General features: G+C 46.5%; 1 protein-coding gene across 1 annotated transcript in view; it reads left to right on the top strand.

The window, feature by feature from the left end:
- Positions 1 to 13,977: 13,977 nt before the first annotated feature.
- GPR20 (G protein-coupled receptor 20) overlaps positions 13,978 to 19,944 on the top strand; it is a 24,933-nt gene continuing 18,966 nt past the window's right edge. The window contains exon 1 of the mRNA XM_010193809.1: positions 13,978 to 14,065. The gene's annotated coding sequence lies outside the window, so the exon portion shown is untranslated. The remainder of the gene's footprint in view (positions 14,066 to 19,944) is intronic.

A 19,944-nucleotide genomic window follows, 5' to 3' on the forward strand; every position in this document is an offset into this window, starting at 1 on the left:
GTCCAGAAAATAGGCACAAAATCTCAGCAGGATGGGGAATCATTGAACAGTTGCCCCCCATCCCTTCCCTCCCAGCTGATGGCAGGCGCAACACCCGTAGTCACAGCCCCAGTCATTGCAAACACGATATTAGGAAAAATTTCTTTACTGCAAGAGTGGTCAAGCACTGGAAGGGGCTGCCCAGGGAGGTGGTGGAGTCCCCATCCTTGGAGGTGTTCAGGAATCGCGTTGATGTGGCACTTCAGGACATGGTTTAGTGGGCACGGTGGGGTTGGGTTGAGGGTTGGACTTGATGATCTTAGAGGCCTCTTCCAACCTTAATGATTCTGTGATTCTGTGATTGCAAAGAGAAAGGGAGTCCAAACAAGAGGCAAAAATGGACCCTGCTGGCTCCTGATCCAGATGAGTCAAATTTTTTTTACCATTTCTTATTCATCTCTTTCTGTTTTGCTACCCTCAACATTTTTCACTGCTGCTTCTTGTGGTTGCTTTGAGCTGTGTTGATCCCTGCCAGTTTCTATTAGGATAGGCCTTCCTCCCTCTCCAGCTTGTCGAGATCTCCACAGGACTGAAAAGGTATGCAAGATACTGCAGAAGTTCCCAGGGCCCGTAGCTGTGCTCCTGGAAGGAATGGGGAGGTTTAGTCAAGGTTATTCCAGTTTGCAGATCTCACATGCACAGCTGTAGTTCACAATTTCAGAGATTCAGCTCCAAATTCCCAGATGTGACTTCAGATCTGACTGTCCGTGCTGCCTCCCTGCATTGCTGCTCATTTTCCATGCCCCTGGCAGGTGAATGAAGAGATGACACATACTGTCATAGGGCTTGAGTGATTACTGCTTTTGCTGCTTGCATTTAACAGCTGCATGCTCCCATTGACACTTATTTCAGATGACTTCCGTTTCTTCGTAAAACGACCCCATTTCTCTGTATGGAAAATTCAGCTGCTCCAAGGATCAAGCTCCGCTGTTTGTTCCATATGGGAAGGATCGGAAACAGTTTAAGTGGGGTTTCAAAATGCAGATTAAAATTATGGGCTGGAACAAGGTCTTGGTTTGGAAACACTGTGAAAACATCATCTCGGGTTTCAGCAAGCTGAAGTTAGGAATTAATTACATCCCAGGATTTTTCAGGCTGGAAAAGAAGACGAGCAATAGGAGGGATGACAGACATTTATAAAACCATGAAAGCCACAGGAAGGGTATAGAGACTGATTTTTCATGGTCTCTTTTAATGCAAAATCTAGGACTTTAATCAAACCCACACAAGGAGGCTTCAAAGCAAATGTAAGGCAGTTCTTCATGTGCCACAGTATTTTTGGGTGCTAAAAATTACACAAGTCAACAGGAACAGTATGTCACAAAGAAAAATACACCAAGGATTGCTAAATATGTAAAACACACAAGCAACTCAGAAGACTTTTAATGCACAAGTATTGGAGGCAAGGAGAGCACTTGGGAGAAACGTTTCATGTGTGTTTACTCTGTTCTTGTAGAGTGTATGTAGATATAGACCATAAAGCTTCAGTTCTGTAAGCACAGAGGAGGATCACTCCCATGATCTTAATCAGATGAACACAAAAGCTGTGCAAAATAGCCCAGTCACTGATCAGGGACAGTTCATTGCTTCTGCTGGTTCCCAGATCAGACAGGCCCTTCTCCAGTAAGGAAAGGGTGAGTGAAGGGAAAATCCTCATCCACCAGCATCACCGTTTTTCTGGGAGTGCTGTCATGAAGCAGCAGTTTGACTGGAGATGACTATGTATGTCCCAGGGCACAATCAACAGCCTTGCTTTGCCGCAGGTTCAGTTCCCAAAGGTATGCATGTGATAAGGTACCTTCTTGATGTCTCACCACTAAATAAACACCCAGCATCCCTGGATGTGCCTGATGCTGCTTTGAGCCAGGAGAATGGACCAGAGACTGTGGAGGTCCCTTCCAACCTGAATTATCCCATCACCCTGTGATGTGGTGTTTATTTGCAGACATGGTTGTGTTTCTGCATTGTTTCCTTGGCAGTGGATCAATCCACCCCTGTCGGGTTAAATCCATAGCAATGCAATGCAGTGTTTTGGTGCAATCAAACCACAATCAAGTCTGTGTTTAAGTATAGATCATATTCAGGTCCCTGGGATGCTCCTGTATAAGCTACTGGGGTAGACATGGCCTGCAGCCATGGTGGGACAGGTGAGGCCAAAACAGCCCCAAGGCTGAGCTCCAGTGACATTGGGGTGCTGGACAAGGTGAGTTCAACTGTGATTTAGGTCCCTGGTGTTCCTCATTGCCTACAGCTGTCTCGACACACAGGGAGAAGATAACATTTTCCACCTGCTCCAACCCTGTTGCTCCCAAGCGTCGATGATCTCTCAGCATCGATGAAATGCTCAGTCTGCCCCTAAGCGTGTCTCTCCATGCCCTCAAGTTCAGCCTTGCCTCAGGGGAATAGCAGCATAGCTTGGCTTTAACCAAAATAAATTGTCCTGGCACGAGTTCCTGTTTTTCAAGATATAGCTTTAAAATAAAAGGGAGCCTTTTCCCCCTTCCCTTGCTCTTACAGGCAGCATGGGCTCCATTGTGAAAGCTTCAAAGCTTGTCACCTACAACACCACAGTGACCTCAGAGTACCCGTCTATTTATTTCCTTGTAAGAGGCAATTCTGTAGCCAATAGAGATTTATAAGTTGAAAACAGACAAGATTTTCCATTGCTTGTAAAGTTGTGGAAAAATCAAGGAAACAAAGACAGCTTGGGGCTTTGAAGCTGTAAAACAACACTCACTCCATCTGATTTTAAGTGCTTTAGACCTTATATCAATATTGTTCTTCCACCGAGGGAGTAGGAAGAGGGACCCAGCTACCCCAACAGCAGGAGAAATCTGTTGGAAACAACAACAAAACCACAGGCCTGGGTAATCCCTGTGAAGAAAAACAAAGCTGCAGCTCAGATTGTATGTACAAGCTGGAATCAGGCAAATTTATTCCCATGATGCTGTGAGACTGAAGAGATATCAAAGTGATCACAGAAGTATTTTGGAAGCTCCCCAAGTGCATCCTTTTGTCATCTTTTCTTTTCTCTTTTAATTTGAAGGCATTGAGACTGGAGTACTATAATCCAGCTTGGGTCTCCCACTCTGTGCCTCCTGTTATTTTAACTCTAGGCACAGCAGTCCTTTGAAAAAGTGCCCCGTTCCCATTGCCTGGGAGCTATGGGAAAAAGCTATCTTGGTCCTATCAGGAATGTGCCTCGCCTCTGCCCTGCGGTTGTGCTGCATTCGGAGAAACTGGTGTCACGAAACATCGCAGAAGAACAGGCCACGGCGTTCCCTTGGAAAAGCTGGGAAAAGGGGGGGACAAGTGGATCAGACTGTGCTGTCCTTTTGATCCTTGGAGTTGGAGGACAGTTGGAGAGACCTGTTTGATTCTGGTTTTTTTTTTTCCTGCTTCTTGAGGATGGGGATGTTTTAGAGAGATGGAAAGTTTAGGGGACACATGGGCATGGCGTCTCCTGCGTGTCCAGGTCTCCACCCAGAGCTCAATCCCACCCTGGAGCTGGGGAGATGAATTCCCACCCACATGGCCAAAGGGTTTCATGGGTATGGGGATCATGGATATTACACAGCAAGGGTTGGGTGGGGAAGGGCAGATATTTAGCTTGGGTTTGCTGCAGGTCCTACCTGACACAGCTCCTGGAAGTTCATCTTTAAACCCAAAGGTCCAGTCCTTTTGAAGGTAGAAGAGCCTAAGTGAGGAAAGAGGAGTCCAATGAGCCAGTACTGACTCATGGTGTGAGCATTTGGTACTTGTCTTCCAGCCAGGATGGGTGTTAAGTTGTAGGACGTAACATACTGAAAAGATACATATCTGGCATTCCCCAAATAGAGCCCCTACCCATGGAAAATTACAGCATCCCGCCTCCAGTTCCCTAACAGAGGCACAGGGAGTGACCAGGAGAGACATGCCGAGACATCAGGACACCCAGCCTCAGAGTATGAGCCTATGGATTAGTTCAGCCTTCACAAACGGGGCCACAATCTACTTTCCCTATCAAAACCACTGTCTCACTCTACCTGTGCCACTGCCCTCCATCAAACAGCCTATGCAAGCTCCAAGCTCTAGAAGTGTCTCATGTCAGGGTGTCTGAAATGTCCATCTGGGGATGGAAGATTTGACCTCCCAGGAGCTGCAGGAAGTCCATGACCTTATGAACCAGTCAATCAGGCAATATATCCCCAAAGCATCTCAAATACCACTAAATACCCCTGTTTAGTCAACTTGAGCCTGACCATCTTCTCATACACTCAAACTCAGCTTCTCCATCTGATTTGCAAGTTCATCGTGTGACACCTGGTTGTTTCACATCCAGAAATGGGCAGGTCTTCCTTTCCTTGGTGCCCATAGTAAAATCCTCACTGATCTCAAAGGAGCGAACCAGAAGTCACAGCCCTCAGTGGTGGAAAATACACAGACAAGTGATGAGAAGGGAAATCACAGAAAACAGCTTATCCAAAGCTCCCCCAAGCCACTGTCATAATCTCTTTCACCTCAGCCTCCTCCTCAAGCATATGGACCCCCATCCATGAGTGAAACTGCTAAGGAAGTTGTACTGGGCACTTGATGTGCCTCCTCCAGATACCTTCGACTGTACAAACCATGGTCTGGAAACATGAGCTACTCTGAGAAGAGTTCTTCCCCAACTCCCTGTGATCAGACAGAGCTGGTTAATCCTTTAGAAAGGATGCTAGGCCAGTTGCCAAGCCTGATCATGGTGAAGCCATCTGACTCCTCTTCAAGCAGCTCAGACTGTTCCCTTCAGTACTTTATCAGTCTTCTTGCTTCAAGCCAGAGCAGGACTGATGGATGTGGGAAGAAGGCAACACACACCACACTTGGTCTCCTTCAAAGGACTATATCTGTGGAAGGCAGATAGAGATGTGTGATTTGGGACTGGGTAGTTGCTTGCTGTCCACAGAAATCCATGTTCCACATGTGAAATGAAGGGGTTTGCACTTCTCTGGAGCATCTGATTGCCTCAGGAGATGGCTTCAGGCTAGCTAAGCACCCTGATGCTACTGGACCTCCTAAAAAACAAAGCAAGTGATGAGTCAAGCACTTGGCATGCTGCCCTTGCAGCAGCACTGCAGTAAATGCATTGGCCAGAGCACAAAACTCAGTCAAAGAAACAGCGTGTCCAGTGCAAGCATGCCCACAGCCTAGAGCTGGGCACATTACACTCTCCTTTCCACAGCCATCCCCAAGATCATGCTGTTTTCTTGCTTCTAGAGAAATCTGGGTGAGAATGCTTCATCTTTGCTAAATCACCAAAGCCAAGAGAGGAAATAACAAGTGTCAAGCCACAGGTAGTCACTGCTTCCTTCCATCCTCCCTTGGAGGATGTGCACATCCTCCTGCCCAGGGCTGGCAGAAGAAGCCTCATAATTCCTATGTATCCTGTCCACTTGCAGGCTGGACGCTGCAGAAGAACAGAAATTGCACAAGAAAAGGAAGTTGCCCATGGTTTCTACCCTTTGGGAGGGAAGGTGAGTTTAGATAGAGCCCACGTGGATTTGGTTCTACCTAGCAAGTTACCACATCCACATCCCCCCACACATGTACACTTCATGGATGAAAGCTGCATCTCTTCAGGTGATTGTATCTCTCCTGGAGCTACCCAGGAGGCAGATGCTTGGAGGGGACCTGCTGGTTCACTTGTCAGATGCATTTAATAGACTATCATAAACAGAGGTAGCAGGTGTAGTTACAACACTTTTAAGACCAAGAATATCTCATAAGGAGATTTAGGAGTCCTTTTGACTGAGTAATGAACTAAGTCAAAATGAACTTTTGGCTTAGTAAAGAAACTAAGAACAAAGCAGATCAGAACATCACTTGCAAATACAGACTCTTGCCAAATAATGGAGTGTCAGAATAGTCCTAATTAGATCCAAGAAGACATAAAAAATCAGGCAATAGCAAACATAATCTAAATGGGAGGTCATGCCTATGTCATCATGTCCCACCCAAAGTGGTCAGAAGTAACCTTGGAAGACCTCAGAACCGGAGGCCATTTCCGATAACAGCACAGAGCGGCTGTACAACCCGCATTTGTTCATCAGTGCTTGCTATGGCTTTGCCTCAGAGCTGTGCTGGCAGCCAAAGATAATTAATAACATCACTTCCCTGTTAATCTGTGGCCCACACAGCCATTGGGTGCTTGGAAGCAAAACAGTATGTTTTTGAGATCTACTTCTTTCCCTGTTTTTTACATCCACTGTCCTTTGCCAAAAGCTCCCAAAGCCATCAATAGGAACAAATCAATAACAGGCCTGTAATCACTTCCAGAAATGAAATGTGGGCCTGTTTCTAGTAAACTCCTAAAGGAAAGACCTTGGCCTCATTGCTCAAGCACACAGAAAGTCTTCATAGAGTGCAAACTGACAAGCTACAGAATATAGCAATGAACTAGCTATTCCTCAAACATTTTACTGCCTCCTTTTGTGTTAATACATCTTCTTGATGGGCTTGAGGCTGAAGGCAGTTTGATGTATGCCACCAGTTATGTCAGTAGATTGAGGGAGTTTGTCACTTTCTCTTTAGTGCACATCAGCCAAGCTTGCACAACACAGCCCCTCCAACTGGATTGTACAACAGCACAGACGGCGATGTTAGAGGCCAAATGCACATCAGGAAAGAAGCATTTTCTGAGCTCAGAAGGGTAATGACTCAATGGACTGCATCCTTATCAACAACTGACTGAGTGTAGCATTGTGGTCATCTCTAACCAACATTAAGTCCATGCTGTTGCAGCAAGGACCAGCCCTGCTTCACCCACCATGACCTTCCTAGCACACATGAGCTCTCACGCTCCTTTTGTGCAGAAAGGCTGGTCAGGGAACTGGTCCAGCATGAGATTAAGCAATGTTTCATTTTTCCAAGACCCTTTCACATCACTTCTCTGAGTCAGTTCCCAGGAAGCAACTCCAGCATTTGCCCAGTGCAGATAGGGTAGGAGAAACGTGCGGCTGGGTGGGAGGGGAGGGCGCAATGACTGCGGACCTCTGACCAAAGCAGAGGAAACCAGCAGTGCCTTATCCTCAAGCATGACTCCTGCTCACCCACAGACTGCTCACCCATGAAAAAACCTTACATTTGCATCCTCTTTTTAGGCTTGTTTGCATCATCAGAGGAAACTTTACATGATTCAGAATCAGACTCAAAAGTGAATTTGTCTCTAGGAATGTATGGCTTGCCATAGCATGTTAATGGTTTGACATATTCATACAAGAGCTTGACAGGCCATTTTAAATCGTAGTTTAGGGACAGCCAAAAAAACTTCCTTTCCAAGGCAGGTTGCTGGCACACCCTGAGCAGACAAGGGTGTAGACAAGGCCACTCTGTAGGTATGCATACCCCTGCTCATGGGAGGTGATGCATTCAGCCATGAGCCACTTCATGCTATGTAGAAAATAGATCAAAATTGTTTGAGCTCCAGATCAGAGATTGGTTGGTTGGGTTTTTTTCACAAATACTTTTGGGAAACTCCTTTTACTCAAAATTACTATTCTGGAAAAGCCAAGGAAGAGCTACTACATCTCATGTAAAGACACATAAAGTCCTGTGCAAACTCCTGTATTCATGTCACAGTACATGAAACATTGCCTGCTACAATAATTCATGTTGAAGGCCCTGCCTAGAAGCTGAAAGACCCAAAGGCAGAACTCCTAGTGATTTCAACAGGAGTAGAATTAGCTACAAAAGCTCATCTTCTTTCATTGCATCATTAATGTTCAAATTGCTTACACTGTTACTCATCAACAAGATGAGATTGCCCAGAAGTCTACCGAACGCCAGCAGGCTGACTTTGGCCCAATAAAGTCCTGGCTATTCCTCCATTGGCTGAACTACTTCACATAAAACAAGCGTGTTATTTTCTTTACAAATATCTCCGCTCATTCCAGCCACAAATCTTTGAGCTCACTACATCCTTAGAGCAAACTGGCCAAGGGACAGCAAGGATATACTTAATGTGAGCAGGGCAGGGCTTGAGTCAGTGAAGCAGGAAATTAAAGGGATAGCTATTTCCCCGCAACACTTTCCGCTCTGGGATAGGTGAGTCACTCTAATGTCAAAGTTCATGTCTTACGGTCAGCACTGATTACATACACACATAGGAAAAGCGTTTTATCTGTCAAACTCACATTAAGTAGCCAAGGTGTAAGTGCACAAATCACCAGCTTTGCAACCTGGGATTCCCACAGTACACAGAGTACTCTGAGTCTTGTCAAGGTTGGGAACTGCTCAGCACACCAGCCCAGCTGTTGTTGGCATTGCTGCTGTGGTGTGGGGCACCCGTCTCATTGCAGTGCAAGGACGGGAGCAGGTGGTTCCCTCAGGAACCCAACCTCCTCCATCAAAGGTTAAACCATGGAAAATTCTCAAGTACCAGATGACATCCCTTTTGCAAATCAGGCAGTTAGGTATGTGTGTCCTTCTCTGGCCAATTGAACTAGGACCTATATGAGTTGTCCCGTTCACTAGTGGAAAGCTAAGTTAAGCTTTAAGGGCTCTAAAGGTTGGGCCATTGAACCTTAAAATTGTTATGTTTTGCCAGTTTGGGCAGTTCGGAACATTGTTGTTGGGTTTTTTATTTTGAATCTTAATTTTAGCTAGGATGGAAGAGCAAGAGGATGGAAGAAATTTAGTAAGGGCATTTGAAATGGGCATGGAATTTTACACAGGACAGAGCTCCCAGAAATAGCTCCAAAACAGACTGCTTTAAAAATTCTAAAATAACACATTTTATTGGTGTTAGAAGGGTGATTTCTCAGGGCTCTGTTTACTGTGGCAAGCCCAGAAGGGAGGGAACTCATATTCCTGCACAACAGAAAGCAGAAGATGTGCCATTACACAGCCGAACAGCACATGAGACCAGGCTGCTCCATCATATATGCTGTTTAGATCATGGCATTGCAGTCCTACATGTTCCTATAGCAAAATGCTTTTGTAGATATATATTAAAGACACTTGGAGCTTTGCTCAGGTCACAGGCTTATTGCTTTGGGGACAGGAAGGGTAAAGACACAGATAGGTTGCAGTCTGCTGCTTCACTTGGTCACTGAGAAAGGGAAAGAAAATATCCGGGTAACTGCTGCCACATGTTCATTTTGTAAGTCATCTCTTTGGATACGGTTTCACGTTACCCTGGGCCTGTAAATTTCTGCAAAGGGAGAGAAAGAAAAAGCTCTTGGCAAAATAAGCTCAGCCCAAGTCCCTGAAGCCCCTTTAACAGAGGTCTGTGAGCAGCAAAGTAAGGAAAATGCAGCCTCTGAATGCAACCTTCGGCTCAGGCGAAAGTGCTCTGGGAGAAATAACAAGCCCTGGCACAGCCCCAAATGAACCATTACGTCTCTGTGAGCCATTGTTTCCCTTATTGGTGGACCAGCTCTCATTCACAAAAAGCTGCTTTTGCAAGGCAAGAAGGAAAAAAAACAAAAAACACCACATTTGAAATCACAGAAGTAAGGCCCTGTGTGGTTAGGGCACCATGGCAGCATTGTGAGAACCCAGCTGTTATTCACCTTGCACAGCTGCATAGTGTCAAAACATCTTCATGGACAAGTCTGCTTGCTTCAGTCCCTTACATCTGTAAACGTTGCTGTGGAGTTTTCTCTTTCTCTACAGGGCTAGTATTCGGGGCAGCATCGCAGTGAAAGGACCTTCAGCAGTTTCTTTTACCTTCCTCCCCACTGAACACACAGATAAGGCATTGCTCAAAGGCTTAAATGAAGGCGAAAGAGGCTGAAGTCTGATCTGGTTCATCCCTCAGTTGGCCGAGTGAATAGAGCACTGGCCACCCATCTTGAGATAGGGTGCCGGGGCTCAATTTTGTTGTGCACTTGGTGACACCTTGAGGCATTGGAGTTGCCCTTTGGCACCCAGTTAAGGCATGTGAGAGCCTATGCAATGAAAGAAGAGCAAGCAGAGGCCACGTTAGCACCTCTAAAATGGCATCTGCATGTGGACAAGAGACTTGAGATCCTCCTGGGTAGACAACCCAACTGTACTGACTGGATGTGTGGCTCTCACCCACCTCAGGATACCTTGGATGTTTGTGTCCTCAAAGCACAGAGCCATGCTCCTGCAACCTCCAAGCACTACCTTTGCTTCCAGCACTGGGAATGGCAGGGAATATTTTCTTCCACCCTAGAAAACTCTTCAGATTTGTGCCAAGCTCAAAGTGAGGAGCAGCCAAGTCTGCACTGCAGGGCCTGGGGAGCTGCTGTTCAGCTTTAAAGAAGAAAATATCCCACAGGCTGCAACCACCCAGCACAGGACCTGTGGGACCCCATCGCCATAGAGGGTTTGAGAGCCTACAGTCTTCCTAGCCCCCACATCAAGCACAGATGTCCAAAACTATGGTCCTAAACCTCTCCTCCACCATCTAAACTGGCATCTGAAGTCCCCAGTGTATCTAGAGAGTTGGGTTTTTTTTCAATCTTTTTCACTGGGAGTCTATATATACCAGCTCAAGCCTAAAAGTACCTGTGTTTTCACATCTGGTCTGCTCACCAAATCCATCTCACCACTGCACCTTGCTGAGATCAGTGGCATTTCAGCACAGGAGGCCCCTCAGCACAACCAGCCCTACATAAGATCAACCAAAGGATGAAGGCCTGCTTATTTGAACTTTTTTATCCAATAGCTCAGAAATTCACTCAAAATAAGGGTAGGACTCTTTTTTCTCATTGCAAATCTCCCAGTTAAATCCCTCCTGCACACAGGGAAATTCAAAGCCACATAATCTGATTCACAGTTACCAAACTAAAATATCCATTGATGAGAGCCTCGTATTCACCTCTGTAGAAGTTTCAGTTTCCAGTTTCCACTAGGAATCCCTGTATACACAGGCCACATTATTGTGCCCTGGGTACATAGCCAGGGTCATGGAAGAAATGCCATGGCAGTCCCCATCCTAATGAACATTAAGATATTTTAAAAAAATCAGACCCTGAATATATTCCTTCAGAGTTAGCAGAGCAAGGACTGCAACGCGGGTTTGCAGCAAGAGCTTCCTATCTGTGAAGTGTGGCAGGGAAGAAGATCCCAAATCTCTGCCATCCTTGGGTGTTATCACCATCCACCCATCAAGGACTGCCTAGGATTTTCATTCAGATTGAGAGCTCTGAATACATGGTTTTTAAGTCCTTTCAGCCAAGCGTATTGGGTAGTAGACTTCATTCATCAGACAACTCTGAAGGCCCTAGCTAGGATATGCCATAATTCCCTTTTAATCCAACACCTTCATAATCATAAGATCTCCCTGAACAACCCTTGACACCCTCCAAAAGCTGTGAAAGACTGTAAAAATCCTGGCCAGGTAAATGAAGAGTTAATATTTCTGCTACCTGGGAGGTTATCACTTAAATGGGACTCCTGCCCAGGAATGGTGGCTTATGGGCACAGCTCCACTGTGATGGTTCCTTCAGAACTGATTGGTCTGCCTTCTTCAGTTCAGGAGGTCCATTTGTAGTAAAAATCTATAAATAGTCTAATAGGTTGGGAGAAGAAATGAATAAGGGCCACTGCTGGGTCTTTTAATGTATAGACAAACACACGTTCACTTTATCTGTCATGTAAACCTCAACTGTTCAAGTTTATCATTCACTGCCAAAAATGCTATTACAGCAGCTTGAGATTTCAAAGACAGTATTATTCCTGTTTCTCACTGACCTTTGGATGGATTTTTAAACTTGGAAAAATTAAAAAAAATTTTATGTGTCCTGAAATGGAGCTTAGAAGGTTTAACACATTTCCAAGTATAGACATGGTGATTTACGAGGACCTCTTTTTCTGGTTTTTATAAGACTCTGTCTCTCTTCAACCATGAACAGTGTATTGGTTCTGACAAGGACACTGGGAATGTTTGAGAATTCAGCATTATTTATGACGGAGACTGTGTGATCCAATGGCCAAGAAACTGGACTTACTACTTAGCTCTGCCATGCATGTGATGAACAACCTAAGAGCTTTCCCTTCTGTGTCTCTTTTTCTCTGTGGTGATGGTACACTGGGGTCAAAAACTATTTTTTTACTACTGGTTTTCAAATAAACCAGTACAGCCCAGTCATTCTGGTGGTACCAGATGATACTTCCCTCAATAAACCCTGCTCCCTGCAAGGTTTTATTCCTACAGTTTCCAAAGGTCAACCCACCCAATCCCAACAATGTCACCAGGTGGCTGGGGCTGTTTATCAGTGCTGGTGCCTGGATTCATACACATTAACCTCAATGCTTAGTCCTAAGAGTTTACAATGAATGGTGTGCATCAAGGTATACAGATGGTCTGGATGACAGACCAGTTGTGTTAAGAGCTGGACAAATGCATCATACAAAGGTGATCCATGACCCAGAGAGATCCCAGGTTTAACTGTGGTTTAAATTGCAGGTTTTATGGTTTATTTGCAACAGCACTGGGGCAAGCTCCATATTCACCCTTATATAAGGCTCTAAGATCCATGTGCTCAAGCGTTCACATCACACTACCCAGGCGAATGAGTATTCACAAGCCTAATAGAAAACCATCAGCATTTAGAGCATGAAAGCCTTTCATTGGAATTCCTGAAAGTTGTTTGGCCACACAAAGAAATCTGGCTTTTCTCCCAGCCAGAAAGAAGCCCTAAACATAGGTGTGATTAATCTGCTGTGAATAATTCAGTGTTAACGACTGCACTTGCAGGTTCCACTTTCTGGCAGCATTTTACATGCCTCGAAAACATGTCCATGCACACATTCACTGCACAGTGGGTGCACAGGGCTGGGGGATGGACGTGCACACCATGCCGCAAGAATTCCAGATTAAAATCTGAGCCTTAACCTGACAGAACAGGATCTCCACAAGGGACAAGTACTCTCCAACCTCACAAGTGTCTAGGGAGCGGTGAGTTATTCAGGTCCTTGAAGCTGAATACGATATGCTGTGACTTATAGGCCTCTAAGAGGCTGATCTGTATGCATAGGCCAAGTGCCGGGTCCCGCACTTGGGTCACAACAACCCCATGCAGCACTGCAGGCTTGGGGACGAGTGGCTGGAGAGGAGTCTGGAGGAGAAGGACCTGGGGGTGTTGGTGGACAGTGACTGAACATGAGCCAGCAATGTGCCCAGGTGGCCAAGAAGGCCAACACCATCCTGGCTTGTATCAGCAATAGTGTGGCCAGCAGGAGCAGGGAAGTGATTGTGCCCCTGTACTCAGCACTGGTGAGGCTGCTCCTCAAATTCTGTGTTCAGTTTTGGGCCCCTCACTCCAAGAAGGACATTGAGGGGCTGGAGCGTGTCCAGAGAAGGGCAACAAAGCTGGGGAAGGGTCTGGAGAAAAAGAATGATGAGGAGTGGCTGAAGCAACTGAGATTGTTCAGTCTGAAGAAAAGGAGACTGAGGGGAGTCCTTATTGCTCTCTACAACTACGTGAAAGGGGTGGATCAATGGTTGGACTCAATGATCTCAAAGGTCTTTTCCAACCAAAACTATTCTATGATCCTATGTGGCATTGTGTCTGAACACTAGACCTCTCTCAGTCCTTCAGCATTCCCTCAGTCCCTTGAACCAGCACCCAGGTACAAACAGTTGCCAAATGCAGGGGAAGACAGGGCTCGTGTTCCCAGTCAGGGTGCTGGTACAGGTGGAAAAGTAGATCTCTGTGCAGAGGGTCAGACCTTCAACACACCCACGTTCAGGTGAGAACCTACATCTGGCATCAAAGTGGGCTTCATAAGCACTGTTTCTTTCAGCTTTAGTCCCTAAAACCTCCCACATCCCAAAAAGTCATCTCCAGCTCATCCTCACTCCTCTCCCTTCCGACCCCTCCCCTCCATCCTGGAGACATCCTTTTACCAAAATGAGCTGCAGGAGGCTAGAAAAGACACTGACGTCAACGTAAAAGTAAACCAAAGAGGTCTGGTTCCTGTATCATCACTGCACCAGGCTGAGCGCTGGGGAGTAAGCGCACGGTCGCTCAGTCGAGGAATTTGGGAGCGGGCTCAGGGATCAGAGGCTGAGCTTTCTCATTCAGGCTGTGTAAGTACCGGCTGCGGCACGCTTTGGGCTGGGAGTGAGGGGGGAGAGGGAGGGAACTTCACCAGCTGTAGCTCAGGAAGGCAGCGTGCTCCGGTCCTGGCTGGGATGCAGAGTTTGGAGGCACACAGGCAGGGATGGGAGTCCCCGCAAGCCCGGTTGAGAGCAGAGCACGTGGGTTTCGATGCGGTCTGGCTCCGTGCAGGTGGGGACAGCACTGGAGAGGAGGGTCTCCTACGGGGTAAAGAAGATTCAGTGAGTTTAGAGCTGGTGCAAAGGATGAGAACATCTCACTGAGGGAAACGTGGATGTTTCTAGATACTAAAGTGGTCAATTTGGATGACAAAGTATATTTGTGCTAGTCCATTACCTGTCAGTGAGGTGTGTTCAGGGACACACGTCTCTATGTATCAGGCTGCAAGCAGACCTGTCTGAGGGACTCTGTATAAAAAATAGGGTGTTTCTTGTATACCTCCCTATACTCACTACCTCTGCCAAGTCCAGGTACATATTTAGAAGGAATTTCTTTACTGAAAGGGTGGTCAAGCAATGGAAGGGGCTGCCCGGGAGGTGGTGGAGTCCCCACCCCTGGAGGTGTTTAAAAGACGAGTGGATGCTGTGCTTAGGGACATGGTCTAGTGGTGAACTTAGGGCTAGTTTGATGGTTGAACTCGATGATCTTAAAAGTCTTTTCCCGACAAAACCATTCTATTATTCTATATACACATACACATCCTGCAATTGTCCCTGTATAGAGATGCAGGGCTAGACACAAAGCTTTTAGTCTCAGGCCATGAAAAAGTGGTCTCAGAGGGCTCAAAATGAACTTTATAATAGAGGATTCGGAAAGAGAAAATTTTCCCCAGGGAAACAGCATGGAAATATCCTTACTTCGGGTGCTGTATGGATGAGGGAAGCAGCCAGGGCAGAGCTGGGGTCGGTGAGAGGGATGAATGGCCCTACCAGCTCCATTGGCAAGTCTCTGCCAGCTGCGAATTGTCTGGTCACAGTACATCATATAGCAAGCATGTCCCGTTGCTTACACAAACTATACTCGGTGATGACTTGTCAATGAGGCTCTTCAGACTCATTTCAGCTGTGTTTCAGTAACATGAGGAGCCTTTTCTTCTGGCATTTCTACCATGCCAGGGCAAATTTCTCTTCTTCAGCAAAAAGCCAGCCCTTTTTTTCTGAAATGGCAGCTCCTTCAGCAAAGCTAAAACTCCCCCATTCAGAAAGAAAAGAGAGCAGGCATACAAATTTAATCCCTATTATATGCGCGTGACAGTCCCAACCGAAAACCACCAGGGCAAATGCCTCTGTCACCCATGATTAGATGCAATGCTGCATCTCAGCTCACTCTGTAAATCCCTCCCTGAGTGGAGGAAAGCTGGGCAGCCACAAAAAAAAGTAGGCAGCAATGCCCACCATCTTCCTGTAGCATCCATCTACCTAGAGGGCAGAGATAAAACACACACAGGGAGTCATTTCTTCCCTCTCTGCAGAGCATTAAGGTGCCAAAAGCACCCTACAAGTCTTCCTTCCCCCGTTTTGAAGGAGGAGGCAAAGGCCAAGGAAGGAATTGTACATGAAACATCTCTCAGAGCACGTTCTCTTGGAGGCATAGCAATGGGGGAGGCTGCTGAACAGAGCAATAAATCCCACTGCGCGCACGTACAACACTGCTGCAGCTCCGCTCCCCTGTACACGCACTGTGCCCTGGGGATGACGTGGTTCCTGCAGAGATGTGGGCTGACCTGCCCTTATGTCCCCATTTGGGGTGGGAAAACTGAACCCTGCACTCCACCTTGTCAGAAGGTCTGTGGGATTTTGGCTGTCCACATTCTAACAGGCTGGAGGCACGTAAAGGGGGATGTTTAGCAGGCAGGTGCTCAGCACATTTGGGGAAACCTCACACTTTAAGGAGATGTGAATGCTGATATAGGAAAATTGAGACATCCAAATTCTCGACCCCTTTGTAAAGCGAGAGCCAAAAATCCCCCATGGGAGTAATGCTTTAACAAGCACACAAAGCACACATTGTTTGGACTTTCCTTTACATCATGGACTGTTATAGCAAGTTTTAATTAATGCCCAGTTGCTAGGTTTAGGGAGAGGTGAGACAGTGTGTTACCAAAATGCGCACATTAGCAAATCTTCTGTAACAACTAAAGTAAAGTCTATAGCCTTTACTGAATGGAGGAGGAATGTCCACTACTTCTTAGCAAAACCCTCTGTAAATATTGTAAGGACCTCGTCATGCCTTCTTGATCTCTCTTTTACCTCTCCTCCAGTTTTCCTACTTGCATTTTCATTTGTAGCTTTTAGCTGTAGGTTTTGCTCCTGCTCAAAACTGATTGAGGACACCTGAGCAAATCCTATTCACGGCTTAGCAGAACAACATTTCCTATGCAGTAAATCCTAGACAGATACAGCAGTCCAGCTGAGCATGACAAAATCCAGAGGCAGGAGTAGTTGTGCTGAAGTGAGGGGTGAATCAGGGGAATAAAAAAGTGAAGCTCAAAGCCAGAGCACAGTAAAGCTGTGTGGGTCAGATGGGACCAGGGTGAGCCGGCTGTGATACCCAAAAAAATGGTGTCACCCCATCACCCAGGATGACACTAAGCAGGGATGCTGCTGTTCAATCTCAGTGTGACATTTACTGGGATCAATACACCATTAGTGTATAGACACAGAGAGACTGAATTCTTCATTACCTCTTATGCATAATCCATAAAAGATGTGTATCTCATCTATCACAGCCTGAAAAGCACCACTACAGCCATTAAAGATTTACTGTCAAATGTCCCCTCCTCTTCATGGCTCCAGCCATCTTCTCTACAAATGCCTGCCAAAAAAATGGGGCTCTGGGAAATGCCCCTAAGGCTAACAAATGTGGGATGTGGATCCCAGTGTGGTGGTGCAGTACACAGATTCCCATCCTTATAGAGTCATAAAATCACAGAGTGGTTTAGGTTGGAAAGGACCTTAAAGCTCACCCAGTCCAACCCCTGCCATGGGCAGGGACACCTCCACCAGCCCAGGCTGCTCAAAGCCCTGTCCTTGCACGGACTCAGGTTGTCAGCCCTTTCTGTGGGACACCTGGAGAGATGGACTTGAGTCTTTTTAGGGAGCTGCCCCATAGTGAAGCTATCACAAGCAGGCTTCAGCCTCATGGATGCAGTTGGGGATACTGTGCAGGCTTGCCAAAATTCTGGTTCATCCAGAGCTACAAACAACTGCAAAGACCTACATCAGAATAGCCTATTTGTCACAGGTAAGAGGAAATGGCACTGAGCTCTGAGCATGTGGACTCACACAGAGTCCAGCAGGTGTTGGTAACCCACCAGGGTCCTCTCAGAGTGACAAACCCAGAAGTAGTAAAGTGGGTAACCATAAGGACGTAGTAAAGTGGGTACCTGGGCACAGCAGGAGAGGACACCAAGGCAGGCTCAGCTTCTTGTATAACATGAAAAAGGCATTTCTAGCATTCAGGTGCAGAGAACAGGAGATTGCTGGTGGGACATTTAGCTGGGTGCAATTTCATCCTCACCTCTTCAGCATGGAGAGGGGAAAGCTGGGTTGTAAGCCAGGTTTTACCTGCTTGGCACTCACAGAGTCGCAGTTCTCCAGCAGCCAGGCTGGCTCCTTTTGCTCCGGTTGAATATGCCAAGCAATGCATCTCTGAGAAAAATCCAGACTGCCAAGCTGTGTTACACTGTCTCCAGCTACCAATTATGTGGGTAAACCTATTGCCATTAGAGTGAAGAAGCAAATAAATTTATGGGAACAAGGCAGCCCATTTTTCATGAACCAGCCTCAAGACTTCCTGCTGCTTTGATCAAAAGCACAGAAAACTGTCTCCAGGCTGCACTGGTGTTAGAGAGACAAACCTGTGAGGGCTGGAGCAAGCCAGTGAGAGACAGAGATTTATAATATACCAATAACTCTACATTTGTGCACTGTTGTGCAAAGCAGGTTGAGCAGACACTTACTGCATGGGTCCAGGGCCGAGCCATGGAGCAGGGTTGCACAGAAAAGGGTTTCATGGACTAGGCTTGCACAGACTAGGGTTGCATAAGTTGCAGCCCAGGGACACATGCTACCCTCAAGCTACCCCTTCTGCAACCACCCTCAAAGAGGTTTGGCAATGTTGGGACGAGGCATTTCCCACCCCTGTCTCAGCCATGTGGATTCAGGTCAGCAGCAAGAAGAGGAACGGTTGTCACATCCCACTGTTGCGTGAAGCCACCATGAGGTTTACTCCAACCGGCGGCCGCCTCGGAGGATGCCCAGGACTGAAATAGCACAGGGCAGATGTCAGAAATCAGAGTCACTGGAGGGAAAGGAAGGGGAGTCGTGCTGCCTCTGACCCCTGCCCAGATTAGGTCTGCCTCATACCAGGGCTGTTCAACTCCCACTCACAACCATATCAAGTTCACCCAGAGAATCAGACCTACTAAGACATGAGCAGTAATAAATCCCAACAGTGTGATTCCTCATGAGCAGCTTACCTAAGAAAGCACATTATTATTTTAAACGTGCTGATTTATTAAAAATACACTCAGGTTCAAGCCACTCATTCTTGCCCAAGGGAGCTCAGCAGTGGAGCTCAGCATCTCAACTCGCAGTATTGGGACTGATATATGACTAGCTGTGATCAGATGGCATATCTAAAAATACAGAGCCTGCGGTTTATTTTTCTTGGAAAATGGAAAGACACCCAAAGAAGCAGAGCCCAGTTTAGTAACCACAGCAGGCTGGATTTTTGCTTTAAAGAGGCCAGCAGAATTTGCCCCAAAGAAGGTGCCACTTAGGTTGTGCTGCAGCCATGGGATTAACTGGCGGCTCCTACAGCGTGGGGGAAACCTCTGGTTGCCCAGGCTGCTGCCATGGCTCTAGCTCTGTATTACAGAGGGCAGGGGAGCTGATTGCACATCCCTGACCTAGAAAACACAAAGAATAGGATTGCTTTCACCCAAAGGAGGTGTCTGGGCTGGTCATTTAGTACAGGCTTGTATTAATGAGCTAAGCCTTGAGAGATGAACCTGCCTTGCACCATTCCCAGGGAAGCTGCTGAGTCTCTAGACAAGTTATCAGGTCTGTCTTCAGTCATGTCTTCTCTAGACTAAACAAGCCCAGTTCTGCTGGTCTGCCCTGGTGGGTCATGTTTGCTGGACATCAGGTCGTTCCCACTGCCTTGGTTTGCACATTTTCCAAGGCAGAGACATATGCCCCTTTTGTAGCTCGTTTAACACTATTATAACTAATAGTGCTTTTGTAGAAAAAAAATCCCTGCAGACAACGCAAAGGGCATGTAAAATAGCACCTTGAAGCACCTCCTAACATAATGAAGACTGAAGCTATCGGTAACAAGATGAAGTTATGGAAAGGAATGATTCAGCAGCAGGTTGAGCTTTTGCTCCTGATAAAAAATTTGCTTTGAGGCCACAAACACAAACTGGAGTAGGGCCTGGGTCTTCCCTCCATCATGCCACTTATTGCCCACACCTCAATAAGTTTAAGGCCTCTTTGATAACCAGCAGTGACAATCTGTTCCCACCTATAACCTCATCCTGAGCAGAGGAAATATCCCCCAGGATTTCTGAACCATCATGTTTCCACTTGATTCAGGCCCACAGCAGGTTACCTCTGCTCCATGTGTGATAAAAAAGGGTCTGTGATTCTATAGCAAAACGTACCACTACAAACAGTGCCTACTGGATTCCCTTACCCACCCATTTGTCTTCAGGAGAAAACTGAATATTGTGACATTGCAACTTCCAGTAAGAAACCCCTTTAAATCACGTGTATGATTTCATCTTTCCCTTCCTGATAACTTTTCTGCACCTTGTGCTTAGAGGGGTCATTTCAATTGTAGG

The sequence above is a fragment of the Mesitornis unicolor genome, unplaced genomic scaffold (assembly GCF_000695765.1).
Source record: "Mesitornis unicolor isolate BGI_N332 unplaced genomic scaffold, ASM69576v1 scaffold6971, whole genome shotgun sequence".
In the NCBI taxonomy this organism is placed as follows: domain Eukaryota; kingdom Metazoa; phylum Chordata; class Aves; order Mesitornithiformes; family Mesitornithidae; genus Mesitornis; species Mesitornis unicolor.